This window comes from Talpa europaea (assembly GCF_964194135.1).
Source record: "Talpa europaea genome assembly, chromosome: 10".
Classification (NCBI taxonomy): domain Eukaryota; kingdom Metazoa; phylum Chordata; class Mammalia; order Eulipotyphla; family Talpidae; genus Talpa; species Talpa europaea.
Window position 1 is genome coordinate 117,683,215 of NC_140077.1, and position 16,880 is coordinate 117,700,094.

Genomic DNA, 16,880 nt, shown 5'->3' on the forward strand with positions numbered 1-16,880 from the left:
TTAAAGGCACCTAGAAGTATTCACTCACATTCAGTTGATTGGTTATTCTTTGAAATATCAAATCGTACAGAAAAGAATATGAACCTTAAGTGCAATCAGCTTTCAAGTGGAATGAATTTCCAAAGGAGCCAAGATAAAAACAGGCATGTATCACCCCTGTTCACACTCCACGGAGACGACTCAAGATCCAGGTCACTCCCAGCTACATTGGGATGAAGCAAATATAAATCAGCTTGAAATCATTTTAAAAAACAAACATGCCTCATCCCCTCGCAGCGCGCATCCAGGGCTGAGAAGCTGTTCCACGTGGCTCAAAGCTGTAGTCGTCCCCACCCCGCGCCCCCGCGTGCCCCCCGCGCACCCCGCGTGCACCCCACGCGCGCTCCCCCGCGCACCCCCCACACCCCCGGTTTCCACCCGGCCGGCAGAGGCGCTGCCCGGGGACCCCACGCACGGCCTCTGCGGAGGGGTCGCCGTCGAGGGAGTCGCGAGGACAAACGCGGGGTCGGGGCGGGCGTTGTGCTCTTCACCCAACGGCCAGGCCCGCCCGGGGTCCTGCCGGCCCGCGCCGGTAGGGGCGCCCGGCCGGGCCTGACCCGCTGCCCCCGATGCTCCGCTGCCCCAGCGTCCCGGGGGCGCGTCGGGCCCCACCCGGCGCCTGGACACGCTTGCTCCTGCCGCACCCTCCGGGGACGCCTGCTGCGTGCACCGCGGGGCCGAGCAGGACAGGGCGCCGGCCGGAGGCCCGGGGAGCCGTGCCAGAGCCAGCGGGGGGTAGGCCAGAGAGGCGGGGTGGGGGGGCGGAGAACAGGTCGCCGCAGACAGTGGTGGCCAGGGCAGCTCGGCCAGGAGGGCGTCTGCCCCAGGTACTGCCCGCGCTGGACACCACGCTGGACGCCGCTGGACGCGGGCGGGCCCCACGGGCGCAGCCGGCCTCCGACCCGCTGGAGCCGGTGCCATCTGGGAGCCGGAGGCGCCCCACTGTGAGTTCCACGCTCGTGGCCGCTGCGCGGCTCTCCCCACACGGACGCTTCGCGGGTGTCCTTGAAGTGACCAGAGCATGCTGACCTCTGCGCGTCCGCTTGTGCGCTTGGCTCTATTTTACGTCGACTTTCACTGTCCCCCTGGCCGCGTGCTGAGACGATTGTGCCACGTGACGCGCTGGGCGCAGAAGCCCCGGCCAGGCCGCGCCCGCGCTGCCCTCGGGCAGTCACCGTCCTGGTTAGTACGAGCAAAATCCCCTTCAGACGTGGCCACGCGTGTCCAGGCGCTCAGAGACCCGCGAGGCGCCCGAGTGCGAACGGGACCTGGCGGCAGGCCTGGCGCGCGCCAGGAGGGTTTGCTCCTCACGGGTAAACCCGGGCAGCAAAGCCCCTGGGGACATCGAAGACTGTTAGTTTTAGTTTCAACGGTAAAAGGTTCACGCAACGGCCCATTTCACAGGAGCAGGGCAGGCCTCTGGGCAGCAGCCACCCAGGGACAGTCTCAGGCGTGTTTTCAGCTCCTGTCCTCTTGAATGACGAGGCCCATGGCCAGTGTCCAGCGCGGGCGCGGAGCAGGCGGGATGTAAAGGGCAGCTCAGTCGCGGGCCGGTGCCCGGACCTCGCCAGCACGCAGACTCTTCCCGCACCTGCCGCGGGCACCTCCCGGGTTTGACCCGAGCTTTGAGTGGGTTTTCCTTGAAGGCCACCGTGGTTCCGCTCCGCCGCAGGACAGCCGCCCGCCGCTGCAGGGGGAGGGCCTGGGTCTCACCTCCTCCCGCAGCTCCACACACGCACGCGCTGTCCTGTGAGCACGTCGGCTCCTCCTCCCTCCCCTTCTCTGCCAGCGTCACCTGCCGCATTTATCTTCTTCAGTTTTATCAAACTTCAGCCCGCCGCTCTCACTAGAAGGCGTCTTTAAACTCGTGGCATTCAGTATTTTCTTTTGAGCTGTGATGGACTTAGGCCCCAGTTTATAGATAATATTTGATGTGCCAAAGAGCAAAATAGTTTCATTTTTAAATATTTACCCTCCCCCTTGAGTAGGAAATGAACCCATGGACGAGGCTGATGCTCAGCGTGTGACGGACTCTCCCGCCAGAATCTCCTGCGGGAACGAGCGCCGGCCGCAGCAGCCGTGCCCCCGAGGAAGCAGCCCTAGCGCCTCGGCTGGCCCGGCCCTGGGAGCCGCCCCGCTTTGTCACTGTCCTTTGGTTCAAGCTTCTCCCATCAAATCCCCAAGTGTGCGTGGTAAATATGGTTTTGTGCCCCGTATTTTCACAAACGTAATTGCTGCGAGCGTCACCTGGAGTCACCTGCATGACTGATGCTGTCACTGTGACACCCCCGTACACCACGTGGGGCTTTATTCTCGTTTTCTTTATTTTGAGAGTGACATGGAATTAGAACTGCCGGGGAAAATACAAGCACCAGTTCGCAGGAGGAATCCTGTCAGCTGCGCTAAGAATAACCAGGGCTTGCTATCTGTAAGTGACAGCATGATATTCCGCCCAGCTTGTTGCAATCTTCAGTTTGAGGTGTAAGAATTTTATGACTTTTAAAAAATAGGCCAGAGAAAGTGTTTTATTCTTCTGCATGCTCTGAGGATGCAGATCCGCACGCTCGTGTGTGCGCGGCCTTGGGTCCAGCGCCGCGCGGCCCCTGCCTGGCCGCTCCCGGGCCTCCTCCTCTGAGCTGATGTCTGCGCGGCCCTCACCCACACGCCCTGCTGCCCATTAGTCCAGTTGTCCTGCGTGACCACAAGTTCACGTGGACCGCGTGGGGACAGGTCACGGTGTTGTAAGAGGCGGCCGTGAGCTGACCAGCACACACCCCCGAGGCCTGGGTCGCTTTAGGTTTTATCGACAAACCCTCAGAAATCACCTTATTTCCTTAGTAATCAAGGTCAAACAGATGGTTCCGGGTTTTGAGCACGGGAAGGAATGTCTCCACCAGCGCCCATCTCAGCCCCTGAATTCCGCGTCCTGCCCACATTGACCACCCAGGCCAGCCTCCGCCCCAGCCAGCCTCCGCCCAGTTGTCCTCCACAGGCCCGGACGCTGGCTGGTGCCTCTCCCAGACGGCCACTAAAACTGATCCTGACGTAGATGGAGCTCAAAGTCGCTTTGAAAATGTGCCGCCGGACACAACAGCATGAGGATGACCCACGTGCCTGTCCACCCTGAGCCACTGAGGAACCTCACGCGGGCCCCACAGTCCCGCGACCACCTCCAAGCCTCCGCATTAAATTGGTTCCAGAAACGAGGTGAGCTGATTGCCTGAGTCAGACCAGCCGGGATTCCTGAGGCTGGAGGCCTCGCTGGGCTGCACATGCTGAGCTAAATGGAAACATTCCTTTCACCACGAGCGCGTTTACAGCCTCGCCTGGCACAGGCGGGCACAATAAACGGCTAGGGTCCTAATTTAAAGCCAAATTTAAAGGCTGTTGTGGTTTGCCGAGACTGCCCTTCATAAAAATGTCTTGAATGTTTATTTGTCAACAACTTATGTGATTATCCTAAATTAATCTGAAACCAAAAGTGACCCCAACACTCTCAAATACTTCTGCAAAGAAAGGACTTTTCTGAGTGTGGCCACGCGGCGCCGGCGGCATCTGCAGCCGAGAGACCCTGGGCGCGGCCAGCCCCGACGGCGCGGTCAGCGCGAGGGCGGCCCTGCCCGGCCACCGGCTGGTCTTCGGTCTGCAGCCTGACCTCCTGGCCCGGGCGGGAGCCCCGGCCCGTCGGTCCCCCGGGACACTCTGGGCGCCTCCGCCACCCCTCGGCCGGGCCGACTGGAGACTGAGGACAGGGGCGCCCGAGCCGCCCTCCCCAGCAGCGGGAGCAGCGGCCATGAACTCCCCCGACGCGGGCTCCTCCCTCCCGGTGGCCGTTCCTGGCCATCTCCGCGGCCGTGTGCCCTGCCTGCCCATCTTAGCTCAGGCAGCAGCGCCCCCCGACGCCCCGACGCCCCCCAACGCCCTTCGATGCCCCTCGACGCCTCCACGCTGCCGCGCCCGGAGCGCAGGGCGGGTCAGGCCCAGCCGGGGAGCCTGAGCGGGTCAGCGCCCCTGGAGGGGTCAGGGCCTCGGTGGCATTGGCCTCACAGGGGAGTCGGCCCCGCAGGGGGGTGGGGGGTTAGCCCTGCGGAGAGGTCAGGCCCGCGAGGGGTCAGCCCCCAGGAGGGAGCCGCCCCCAGGGGAGCAGCGTGTGGGGCCCGACGGGCGCCCGTCTCATCCTGCTGTGCCCCAGCGGCTGCTCTGGTTGGGGGGACGCGGGACGCCCCCTGCCCTGGGCCTGCTCCCTGCCTTGGGCTCCCCCAGCCCCCCCAGGTCAGCGCCGCCCCTGGGCACCCCAGCCCGTCCTGCGCCCTCTGCCCCTGGAGCCCGGGCGCACCTGCCCCCCTGCTCCGCCCCGGGGTTAATTCCCCGCAGCGTCGGCCCGGGGGGCTCACCTGCCCTCGTGGGCAGTAAATGTTCCCGCCCAGCTGTAAACCGGTTTTGAAGTTTTATTGTCTTTTTCCCGTTAGGTTTTAATTATGGATGTTTAAAATATTTTATATCGGTAGGTAATCTCTTGGCCATTATGGCCAAAAAACAATGAAAATAACCAGGCCGAGTTAAACTATGAAAACAGAACTTTACGCGCGCGGGCAAGCGTTTAAAGGCGGCGTTTTACTGGGTGTTACAGACTCTCAGTGATTTGTGTAAAGAAGAGTCAATATTATTTACTAATAGGCAAAAAAGCGGGTTATTGTCCAAAACGTCTGTCCGTTACATTTAATGGGGTCCAGATGACCGTTTCTGGCGGCCCCAGCCCGGCCTCTGGGGCGCGGGAGCGGCGGGCCCGGGGGCAGAGCTGGGCCCGGGTCTTCTGCCCACGCGCCCGCGGAGCTGTGCTGCTGCAGGGCTAATTTTTTCAATTTAAGCCAAATATACAAGTGAAAAAAATAAGTGAAAAGAACACGGGGTGTTTTTCCCAACCGGCTGGGTTTTCCAGCACATCACACGTTCAGAAACCTCATTTTGAGTTCACGAAGAAGGCAGTGATGAAGGTCGATACTCGTCATCAAACATGTGACCAGAAAGATGTTGAGTACCATCCATTTTTACCCATTTTGCTTCGGTGTGTTTGGTTTTTTTTAAGTAAAAATTTTATTGGTTTGTAATTCAGCGACAGCAGTATGCAAGGTCTGGGGCTGCGCCCGCCTCTCTGTCATGCGGACACCCCAGCACCAGGCTGCAGCGCATTCACCACCCCCAGACTGACTGGCGTGACCCCCTCTATGGGTCCTCCCAGCCCTCCTGCCCTGCCCCGTGGTGGCCGCCACATTGTTCTGAGAGTTACATTTTCCGATCAGGTTACTGTCCGTTTGCCTTGATTCCTTTCATCCCACAAGTGAGTGCAGCCCTCTCTCCGCGCTCTGGTTATTTTGCTTGCCCTTCCCACCTCAAGTGCCATCCATGTTACCCCAAAAGGCAAGACTGTGTCTTTTTTTTTTAATTTTTTTTTATTTTTTTAAGAGGCATGTATTTTTATTTATTTATTTGTTTGTTTGTTTATTTATGCAAGCACTGGGTACAGTCAGAAGCGCGGGAGGGTGAGAGAATTCACCAGAGCCAGAGCGGGGAGCAGAGCAGGCAGAAGGACCGAAGGACACTGCTGAGGGGAGCAGCGGGCGGCAGGAGAGGCCTGCGCGCCGTGTGGGACCCTCCTCCGGTGGCCGGGGAGCAGCTGGGGATCGAACCTGAGCTGCAGAGGCCGCGGGCAGCCTCGCAACCCAGCGCTCAACCACTGCGCCACCGGGGAGGCCCAAGACTGTGTCTTTTTAATGGCTGAGTAGTATTCCATTTAGTACACATACCGCAACTTCCTCGCCCATCCCCCGTGGTGGGCACGTGGCTTGTTTCCTGGTCGGGGCTGCTGTGAACACAGGCACCCATGGGTCTTTCTGGATTAGTGTTTCCATGTTCGCAGATAAACACCCACAAGGGGTACTGCTGGGTCACTGACTTTTTCCATTTTAAAATGTCTAAGGGATCTCCACGCCGCTTGCACAGAGGCTGCACAAACCCACGCCCACCTGCGGAGGGTGAGGCCCTCTGTCTCCAGCCCCACCTGCGCCCACTGCTTCGGCCTCCAGGAGCCACCTGTTTTCATGGCCCCACGCGTGCTCGGCATGAGTTTTCTGATTGGATTCGTCTGTCTTAATCACTTACAATGAAGGAGAAAATCAGTACATGAGCGTATTTTCTCCCTATTCCCATATTTTAAAATAGCACATCTTCGAAAAAAATAAAATAGCACACCTTTGCGAGACTATTTTATTTGATAAGAATTCTCTTCAAAATATATAATTTAAACACCAACAATAAAATTAGAGGATAATAGAAACAGAATGTGCCTGAAATGAACAGTTTTTCCACTTCATGTCATTATTTCAAAATGTGGAGCGTGATCTGTCTCTCGCATGCTCTTACCAGCAGCCTGGACAGGAGTAACGCCGCTGTTCCTTAAACCTGTGTATGTAACTTTTTGTTTTCAATCCTTTGAAAATACGCCTCGTAATCGTATCTGAAGGGGTTGTAAATAGCTTTCCTTCAAGAGAACAGCTTTTCTTCTGAGAAGACGGGAAAGGGAAAAAGAGAATATCGATCCGAACGCCCAAAGGTGGGCGCGAGGCAGGGTCTTCCATCGCGCTTCGCCCTGTCTTTTGAGTACTTGCGAAGTCAATTTACTTTCTCTCTTTGAGGTGCATTCCGTCCCCTTCTCGTGTGGACGGGTGTCTGAGTCCTACCCCAGCCGTGTCGGGGGCCCAGCCCTCGCGCCAGCTGCCGCGTGTTCCTCGAGGCTCCCTGAGTGAGGCTGATTCTGCTTGTTTTGCCAACAGGCGAACGCGTGGCCTGACTCCACAGAAGAGGTTGATGTGATGAAAATGATAAACCTGCTGGGCCAAAAAAGTGATTCGCTTTAGTTTAGTTTTTCCTTAATACCCATGGTCAGAAACACACCGGCCTCGGGGTGCTGGTGGGTAGGTGGGGCGATACCCGCAAGGCCGGCCAGGGCTCGGGCAGGAGTGGGCGGGGGGCTCGGGGCGAGATGGTCAGCGAGCGCCTCTCAAATGTGCTGAGCTCCTCCGCCGCAAATCAGAGTGATTTGTTGGTCTTTTTCACCTTTTCTGCACGCAAGTGTGTGGCACCTGCCGTCCACCCGTGTAACCACCTGTCTCGGATGTGGAGAAAACACTCCAGATTTGGGGCCGTCTCAGTGTTTGACTTGCACAAACTTTTTTCCTTTTTGCGTTTTTCAAATAGGTCCTCCTGCGGTGCTGGACTCTTAGCAGAGCAAAACTTAGCGGACACAGCGTGCTCCTTCCGTCTCCCCGGATCAGAGTCAACTGACCAGGGCCTGCAGGGCAGCTGCGTCCAGCCCGCCGGGGCCTCGCCCTCTCTGCTCGAGGGGCCGGGCTCTGGCTGCCACAGCGGGCGTGTCCCGCGACGCAGACGTGACAGGCGCGCACGGTGCAGCGACGGCAGCCTGGCGCCCGCTGTCACTCTGCGTCCGGTCACAGGGGGCCCCGCGCCGCGGGTCTGGGGCAGTGAGGGTCCCCGTGCGGGGGTCGGCGGTGGAGTGGGATGCAGCCCTGGCTTCTGCGGCGCTCTGGGGGGCTGCGCCCACTCCTCGGGTCGGCGCTCCCGCCTGTGCATGCGGGGCCCGTCCAGCCAAGTTGCCCGGGGCCGGCGCAGGAGGCCTGGGCAGGAGAGGAGGCTCCGGAGGGCCGGACAGGGGAAGCCCTGCGTGGCCCTCCGCAAGGCAGACGGCCGGGGCGGGCGCCGTCGTGTCCAGGCTGTGGTCAGCCCTGGGTGAGCCCTAGGGGAGCTCAGCCCAGAGCAAGGGCCCCCGCCCTGCCGCCCCCCCCCCCACCCGCCCCGTGGCTGGGGAGCCAGCCCCTGGAATGTCAGGACTGCGAGTCCTCGCGGGCCCTGCTGGGCGAGCTGCCTCCTACCCCCTCGGCACCCCATGGCGCCAGGTGACCCCTAGACACGCACACCGGGCCGCCTGAGGCACTAACCATGGCGCCTGCGGGGTGAAAGGTGGAAGAAATTCCCCCGTGGAGGCCTGACCCCTCTCCCTACACTCCCCCCACCCTGCACCCCTCCACCCTGCACCCCCCACCCTGCACCCCGCCATCCCCCTCCCTGCACCCCCCACCGGCAGAGCCTTGTTTCTCTGTGAATAGCTTGTTCTTTAGAATGGAATGGCTTTTTTTTTTCTTTCTAATTATGGAGGAAATGCTTGATGCAGGCAGGTCTGGCCCAAGCAAAACTCCATCTTTACGACAGTTTTCTTGGAGCCGAGGGCGCAGCCGCAGGCCTCTCCCAGCCGGGCAGCGGCTCCCGGACGCGTCTCCAGCTCGGTGGCGGGTGCAGGGGGGACCCTGTGAGGAGCCGAGGGACAGGCGAGGCGCCTGGAGGGCTCTGCCCCGCGTCCACCTCGGCCTGGTACATGCCGGGACCCAAGAGGCCAGAAGTCCGCACAGCGGCGGACGCCGAGGCCAGGCCGAGGTGCCGCTCGGACCCCGCCAGCCCCCCAGGACGCGCCGGCTCCGGCACTGCGTCCCCTTAAAGCCTGAAACGCCAGGAACCGTTTCCAGCGCCGCGGCGCGCGAGGCCCCAGAGGCGGCCGGGGGGCGGCGACAGGACAGGCCGGCGGGCCGGGGAGACCAGCGGTGGCGGGGCTGGCCTCGGGCCCCGCGCTCCCGCCCCCGCTCTCCAGCGGCCACCGACGCCGGCAGGTCCTCGCTGACTGCTGCTCAGACAGGAGTCCAGGGAGGAAATTGAATTTAGATCCTGTGAGTGATGGATTGTGTAAACACTCGCTGCATTTCATCTGCTCGGGAGCCGAGCTGACCTGTTCCCAAGGTCCCCGGGTCCCTGAGCCGCCCCTGGCCCCCGCCTGGCGGCCTCCAGCACCCCGGAGGGACATGAAGGCGCTCTGTCCCGCACGTCTACGGTCCTTGAGAGGCCAGCGTCCACCTTCTGCAGGGGAAAGGCATGGGCGAGTGAACATGTGGCTGACACGTAGTGAGATGTAGCTTTAGAAACTCCTTGCAGAGCGTCATTTCTTTGCTCCAATAATTCCACCAAGGGCATAACTCTTTTCACACATTTCACGCCCAGCAATGAACTGGCAAATAGACGCGGGGGAGCGGCTCTGGCCGCGGCCTCTGGTCTGACCAGCAGTTTCCCGCAGGCCCCTTCCCGGCGAGAGGCTCACGCAGCCCCCACCGCCATCATGCCAGGCCCCGCGAGCGAGCAGTGAGGCCTGGATGAGACTCGGTGAGGTGCGAGGCCAGCAAGCCTTTAGGGAGACTTGGGGAATCCCCCAAGCCGGGCAGAGGGCGCAGGGGACAGCTATGAAACCCGCAGCCATAGCAGCATTGTTTTCTTTTTTCTCAAAAGGAAGTAAAAACTGCAAACAGGTGGGATCCCTTAGCCTACTGGCTGTCGGATGGTCGTCAGGGTAGCGCACAGGAAAACTTCACAGACTTGGGGTGACCGAGGAGAGCCTGGAGGCGGAGGACCCCAGGCGCGGGCGGGAATCTCGGGCGCCAGCCGGGGTTACCTGCGGGCACTCACGTGGGACCCAGGGATGCCCCAAGCAGCGCAGCCTCTTCTCACTGAACACGGCAGGAAAGCGGTTCCAGGTGAGGCCTGGCGGGTGCCAGCAGGAGCAGGGGATGGCGCGGGGCCCCAGCGCTCTCCAGGCTCCAGTCCCAACACCCCCCAGCCCAAGGCGCCCCCTCTGGCCCCTGTGGGCCTGAGCCCCCTCCGTCTCGGCTGCACTTCCGGGGCCTCCCCTCTGCTCGGCAGGTGGCTCCTGGGGCACACGCCGCCCGCCCTCCCCCATCACCCACTCCAGACGCAGGGACACCCCTGGGTGGCTGGCTGCCCAGGCGCCGCGCAGTGAAACCCGTAGAGCCCCCCCCTTGTTTCCCGTGAGGAAAGCGTCCTTTGAAGACCGGCTTCCCGCACGTGCTAGTGGCCCAAGCCAGGGCGCCCTCCACTGCGTCCCGGAACAGCGGGAGGACGTCACACGCCCAGCCCACCCCCACCAGCCCGTCCAGGGCCAGCGCTGACCGCGGGGAGCCCGTCACCCTGTGGCTGAGGAGGGTGGGGCCGCGGTAGGGGCAGGAAGGCCACAGGGCAGGGTTTCTGAGCCAGCAGGCCCGGTCAAGGAGGAGGCAGAGCCCTCGGTGGCTTTTCAGGCTTTCATCGGGATTCACCCGGCACCCGGCCGGCAGGGGTGCTGGGGGGCCGCAGGCTGGCAGGTCCCCCCGCCCCCAGCCAGTCCTCACTCTATCTGGGCTCTCCGGCCCGCTCTGCTTCTCGGCTTCTCTCTCGGCTTCTCTTTCTGCTGCTGCTGGGGTCCCCGGGACGCCGCCCTTAAAAGCCCAGTCTCAGCCCAGGTGAATCCCGTCTACCCAGGCCCACACCCCGCTCCAGGTGCCGCCGTCAGGCCTGCATCCGGGACCGCAGGGATCCCTCATCTGTCCTGACGGCGGGAGGGCAGGAAAGCCTGATACATTTTCCTTGCCCTACAGCTGCCCTCGGCTGGCTGAGAGTCCAGGGCCTGGGCTCAAGGGCGTTGGGGCAGCAGAGGAGGGCAGAGGCTCTAATCAGTCCCCCGCCTGCTGCAAGGATGACCTCACCTTCAACTCCAGGGGAAAGCCGGCTATTGTTTCCATCTGAAAGGAATTCAGCAAGGAGCAGCTTTATTTCTTGGCTCCATTCAAGCCCAGTTACTGAGCTTATTGTATGCAAGTGGGCTCTGTTGCTGGTTTCTGGCCCCGGCTCTGAGCAGGACCTGCTGGTGGCACGTCCGCAGGCGTGGGTGGCCGGGAGGGCAGCAAGGCAGGCGCCCAGCAGCAGGGACTCCCGGAGCCCCAGAGTGGACGGGCCTCCGTGAGGCCTCCCTCCCAACCCTTTCCTGCAAAGCTCTTGTCGCCCAGTTCCCGGGCTTACCCTTGAGTATTTGTCAGATTGGCCCAAGCCCAGACGAGCCCTTCCCAAAGCCAGGTGATCATTAGTGAGGGCATTTCATTTTTATTTTAATGAAATATCTAATAAAAATGTGCAAATTTCTACGCTAGTCATTACCAGAGCAAAAGAAAATTACAATAATCGTGTAAAGTTAATTTGCTCCGTAACAGAATCAGTATGTGCCTGTGTGTCATTTAAGCATTTATTTAGCCTCATTCTGTGGGACACAAATGCATTAATTAGATAATAAAAGTGGGGGCGGCTTTACAGGAAACAAGGAGAGCAATTATCACGAAACAAAATGCTCATCTTTGAGAGACGAGAGCTTTAGGAGTGAGCTGGGGAAAATGAAGGCAGGTACCGTCGGCTCCCTGGACCCCAGGTGCCCAGAGCGCAGCTGCCTCCAGGGGCGTCTGCCTCCCTCAGACCCTCCGCAGCATGCGGGGCGGAGGTGCCTCTCCCGCCTGACCCTCCCTCCGGACCCTCCCGCACGCTGCTTGGCGCTGCTACACTGGTCCTGGCCGCGCCGGGCCCTCTGGGCTCACTGCAGGCCACAGGGCAGAGCCCAGGGCCGTGGACAGGGCAGAGGGTGGACGCGGACTCTGAGACGGAAAGACTCGGCCCGCGCAGGCGGCGCTTCCCCAGCCCGAGCGGCGTCCCCACAGAGCGCGCAGGGGTGAGACAGCGCTACCTCGGCCATTTCACCCTCCCTTTCCAGGGATAGGCCCTGCAGACAGCGTAAACGTTTTACCAAAATTCCAATCAAAAATCCCCAGCTTTGTTGCGAACCCGCTTCTCTGCCGCACAGGTTTCCACGGGAGCCCAACGCGGGCCAGGCTGCTGGAAAGCGCAGGGGATGTGGCTGCCCTGGGGCAGCGCCTGCATCCACTTCACCTGGTGTCTATAAAGATGGCATTCTGGGCCTCCCCGGTGGCGCAGCGGGTTGAGCGCAGCGCTGTGAAGCTGTCCGCAGCCACTGCAGCGCGGGTTCAATTCCCAGCCAGCCACGGAGCTACCCACATGGCTCAGCAGACCTCTCCTGCCTCTCCCGCTGCTCCCCTCAGCAGTGACCTTCGGTCCTTCTGCCTGTTCTGCTCCCTGCTCTGTCTCTGGTGAATCCTCTCACCCCCCACACCTCTGTACCCTGGTTCTTGTATGCATAAATAAATCTTTAAAAATAATAATAGGGCCTCCCCGGTGGCGCAGCAATTGAGCGCTGGGCTGCGAAGCTGCCCACACCTCTACAGCGCCGGTTCGATCCCCAGCTGCTGCGAGGGTCCCACATGGCGCGCAGACCTCTCCTGCCGCCCGCTGCTCCCCTCAGCAGTGTCCTTCGGTCCTTCTGCCTGCTCTGCTCCCTGCTCTGGCTCTGGTGAATTCTCTCACCCTCCTGCGCGTCTGACTGTGCCCAGTGCTTGTGTAAATAAATAAATAAATACTTAAAAATAATAATAATAAAGACGGCATTTCTGCTCAGCACATGCCAAATCTCTGTGCGTCTGAGGGGCGGGCCGGGCTGGAATTGCCTGGGTGAAGCCACAGTCTGGAACTTCGCTCTGGATTCGGGTAAGTCTTTGCCCTGGACATGCACAGCAGACCAGGTGGAACACAGGAGGGGAGCTTCAGCCAAGAACAGCCAGGGGACCCTGCTGAACTAGTTGCGCCGCCATGGGACGTCCCCAGGAGCTGTCCTCCCAGCCCGCGGCGACGCCCACGCCCTGACTGTGGGTCTGGTACCCCTAAGTGGCCTGTTCGGCCACCATTTTGTTAAATCCTGAACAAGGTCAGAACAGCCCGGTCAGCGAGGTACAGGAGCCCAACCCTGCAAGGTGCCCCTCAAATCAAACACGAGCACAAAGCTGATCACGCGGGAAGGCTGTGCATCACGAGGTGTGACCGGGAGCTCCCGGGGGGCCGAGAACCGATCCCATGTATGACAAGGGACCCCAGAGGCTGATCAGTGGATGCCTTGTTGATAAGGTTGAAACCATGGCTGGGGAACCGGAGTGTGAGGTCAGTGACAATACCAGTAAGGAGCAGAGGAGCAGTGCCTGGGGGCAGACGCACAACCCCTGATCTTCTACTCCTGCCCCTTCTCCAGTCTCCTTCCCCTTCCTCATGCTCCTCCCCTTGCGCTGTTTATCCATAAAAAGGCCGGGATCTTGCTCCTCAGCAGCACCCTGCATTAAGCAGCCTGCTTCACGACTCCCTCCCGCTTCTTTATCAGCTTCTTTATCAGCTTCTTTATCAGCTTCTTTATCAGCGTGGTGTTGCCCAGCACAACCTGACGCCTCCACCCATCCCCCTCCGCCCATAAACCGCACCCTGCGGGGCGGAGCTCACCCTCACGCCGCGGCTTCTCGGCTCTGTCCGTGAGCTGCTGTCCACGGGGACGTGACGTTCAGGTTTAATCCCAGCTCTCTGAGATTCTGCTTTGGCGGGTCGGGCCCCCGGCAGGCCCTGAACCAAGCCGCGGACACGGACGGACGGATGGAGCGGGCGGACAGCAGAGCAGTGCTGCTTCGAACTTCCGTGGCTTGGGCAGTCCCTGGGTCCACCCCCACCTTCACTCTCACTCAGCAGCCAGGCAGCGGTGGCTGCCTGCCTGGAGCTCTCCCAGCACCACCAAGGGGGAAGCCGCACGCGGGGGCAGCGCCCGCCGGCACCGGACACACCAGCAGCCCGGGCATCCTCCTCCGGGGGCTTTCTCTTCAGGCTCCACAGCAGGCAGTTCACGTGTGAATTTGTTACAGGGCAACCGGATGTAAAGCAGGTTGCCTGACTGAGGGTCCTCACCGTAGCTTAAAGGGGTTAAGCCAAAGGTTAACAGGTTGATTGACAAGGGCAGGGGAAATGAGGAGAAGAATAACTCCGGAAGAAGAAGAGGGAGATAAACTCTTAAATGTGTCCTACCCGCTCCACTGACCTGGAATCCCAGATGACCCCCGAGACCGAGCGCTGCGTGGCCAAGAGAGCGAGACCACTCACATGGCCGGTGAAACACCCGAACAGAGACTCAGCTGCTCAACTCCGCCCTCAGGTCCTCGCCACTCTCCCTCTGGGGGTCATGGGATTTGCAGTTCCCAGTGTCTTGATGGCTCCGCTCTGGAGTGGGGGTGCAGTCCACAAAACCTGTATGGAGTTTGCTCAGAACATGCTTTCCCCTTAACAAATTCACCCGATGTTCCTTCCAGAACCAGCTTGCCAGCAGCGGAGGCCAGAGGAAACTCAAGGGACAGAGTGGCCATCTGTGTTCCCAGGCTGGGACCTGGCCACTGCCTGCCCGTGGACACAGCCTGGCCGCGGCGGCGCCTCCACCACGCCCCTGACCTCGGCGCCCCAAGAGCCTGCAGGCGACGCACAGAGATAGAGTCTTGGCAGCTGCGAGAGATCACGAAGAGTAAGACGGATCTGAGCTGGAATGAGAAGAAAAGAAGGCGTCGGCACCTCGAGCGGCTCAGCTGGTTTCCATTACACACCAGCAGCCCGGTCCAGGGAGGGGCGGCCATGGCCCCGCGCCCAGCCTCGGCCTCCACTCTGAGTCTTGACTTGCGGCCACAGGGCCCTGAAGGCCAGGCGGGCGGGCTGCCCCCTCGCCCTTATCTGATTGGTGTGCCCCTTATTTTATCTCGCGCGCAGTGAGTTCCTAGCTCTTCCAACTCATTAAAAGAAATAAATGGCTCTATAAATCCCTAAAGTTTTATAAATAAAGCTCATTTAAAATTGGTTTTATGATATGCTTTAGATAGTTCTGTTTAATACGGTTTTGTTTGATGTCTTGAGAATTCACCCTGGGCCCAAACAAAGGCCCTGGGCCTGGTCCGCGCTGGCCGCGGCAGTGGCTCCCCCGGGACGGCTCTGGCCGCGCCCCGGCCCCCGCAGCAGCGCAGCGTCTGGCAGCTCGCACCTGGGGGCCTGCCAGCCCCGGCCCTGTCACGCCAGCATCCGCTGAGGCCTGATCTACCTGGACGCCCGGGCAGCCCCGTCCAGAGGCCGGCGAGATGGGACAGGGCCTGCGAGGGCCACTCGCCCAGGGAGCCCAGCCGGGCTCCAGATGCCGCCTGTTCAATGCTGGGGTTCAAAAGTGAGTTGTGGCGTCTGGGGTGACACTTGAAGAATCCTGGCTGACGCCGAGAGAGCAGCCAGAGGTGGGGAGCAGGAGTGGGAGCTTGTGCAGGAAGGAAAGTTAGTTCAGTTCAGTGACACGTACGCACGCTGTGAACACACAGGCGCCACGTGCGGGCCCCGGCGGGCCCCGTCTGCCCCGAGCTGCAGCACGCAGGGCACCGCGGGGCCGGCGCCGCCGCCGAGGTCAGGGAGGCCTGGCTGCGATTGGCAGGCTTTCGCCCCGGAGCGACTGTTGTTTTCGACTGTTGAAGTTTTCACCATCATCGTTCACTTCGTCGTGATCTCAGAGGCATTGGGTGATTTGGTGCTGCAGCCAACGTCAGCCAAGTGGACTCCTCGGGCGGCGTTAGGGCTGGAAGCAGCTTCTCAGCGTGGGGACGCTCCTCGGCGCGCTTGGTTATCTGCGGTTCCTGCACGTCTACAAAATCTTGTCCATCTGGAATCCATCTCGCATGAGATATGGATCTAACGACTTTTTTTACAGACTATTTTTCAGTTGTCCTAACACTTTTATTGAACCTGTAATGTGTTTCCAACTTATTTTTGAGATCATTTTTATCAGAGACTAACCTGCTCACACAGAGACCGTTCTGGGCTTTGTCTTCTGTCCTGGGCTTAGCCACGCTCTCATTTCACGCTGTCCGGACAGCGGAGGCCACACGCCACGGTCCAGTCATGCCTCGCCCTCCTCAGTTAGCCTTTCTTAGTCCTTTTGAGCTATTTTTTAAATTTTAATTTCCTGTATAAACTTCAGATTTGTGTTGTCTGAGGCAAAATGCGAGTTGTTTGCGAGGGGCCCGCCAGGTGGGCTCCTGTCCCGCAGCCACTGAGCACCCGTGGCCCCGCCGTGGCGGCCAGGCCCCTGCTGAGCGGACCAGGAGGGGTCCCCGCAGTGCCAGGCCCACAGCCTCGTCTCCGCCCCGGCTGACCCCAGGCCACGCCCCAGCACTCGCGCCACCCACCCTCAACGTCGTTCTTGCTGCGTGAAGGGCTAGGGCAGGCAAGCGATCCACCTGTGGGGGCCTGTGGGGGCTGAGCGGGCAGCGCTAGCCACAGCCTCGCGGACCCATGCGGGACTGACGGGCGGACGCCCCGGGTGGACTGGCGGGTGCGGGCAGGACGGGCCGGCAGGGGTGCGGCGGGGAGGTCGCTTCGGGGCTGGGCGGGTCTCGCGCGTCCTGCTGTGCTGGGGCTGCCGTGTCCGTGTCCGCTGAGTTAGGTTTGGGGCAGTTTCAAGCACAGTTATCTCAAGATCGAGCCGGCCAGACCAGGGCCACTTTTCGTTCCAGGCGCTGTCACCGTGGCACAAGCGCTGAAGCTTCATGGGTCTGCGTCTCCTCGGCACGCGTGGCGAGTCCCCTCCTTCCAGTCACTGGCCAGCTCAGTCACACGCAATTTTTAATATGCACTTGAAGTAATAATTAAGTGAAAATTCGCGGGTGAAATAGTAGGGCCTTCGCTGCCAAGGACAAGACCCGAGAAGCCCTGAGTCTCTCGGCCTCTGGCCAGTGGCGCCTCCTCGTCCCACGCACGGGCGCCGGGCCGGGCCCTCCTCTGCAGAGGGCCGTGGAGGACACGGGCTGGTTTGGTTCAGATGCGTTCTCGAGTTTACGTGAAAAAGACAGGCGAGCACAGCGGTGCACCTCGCTTTCTCTCCTGAAACCACCCAAACAGAAAAGGACTAGCACATTCTACAGATCAAACCACAAACGGCGAAGAACAGCTGCCAA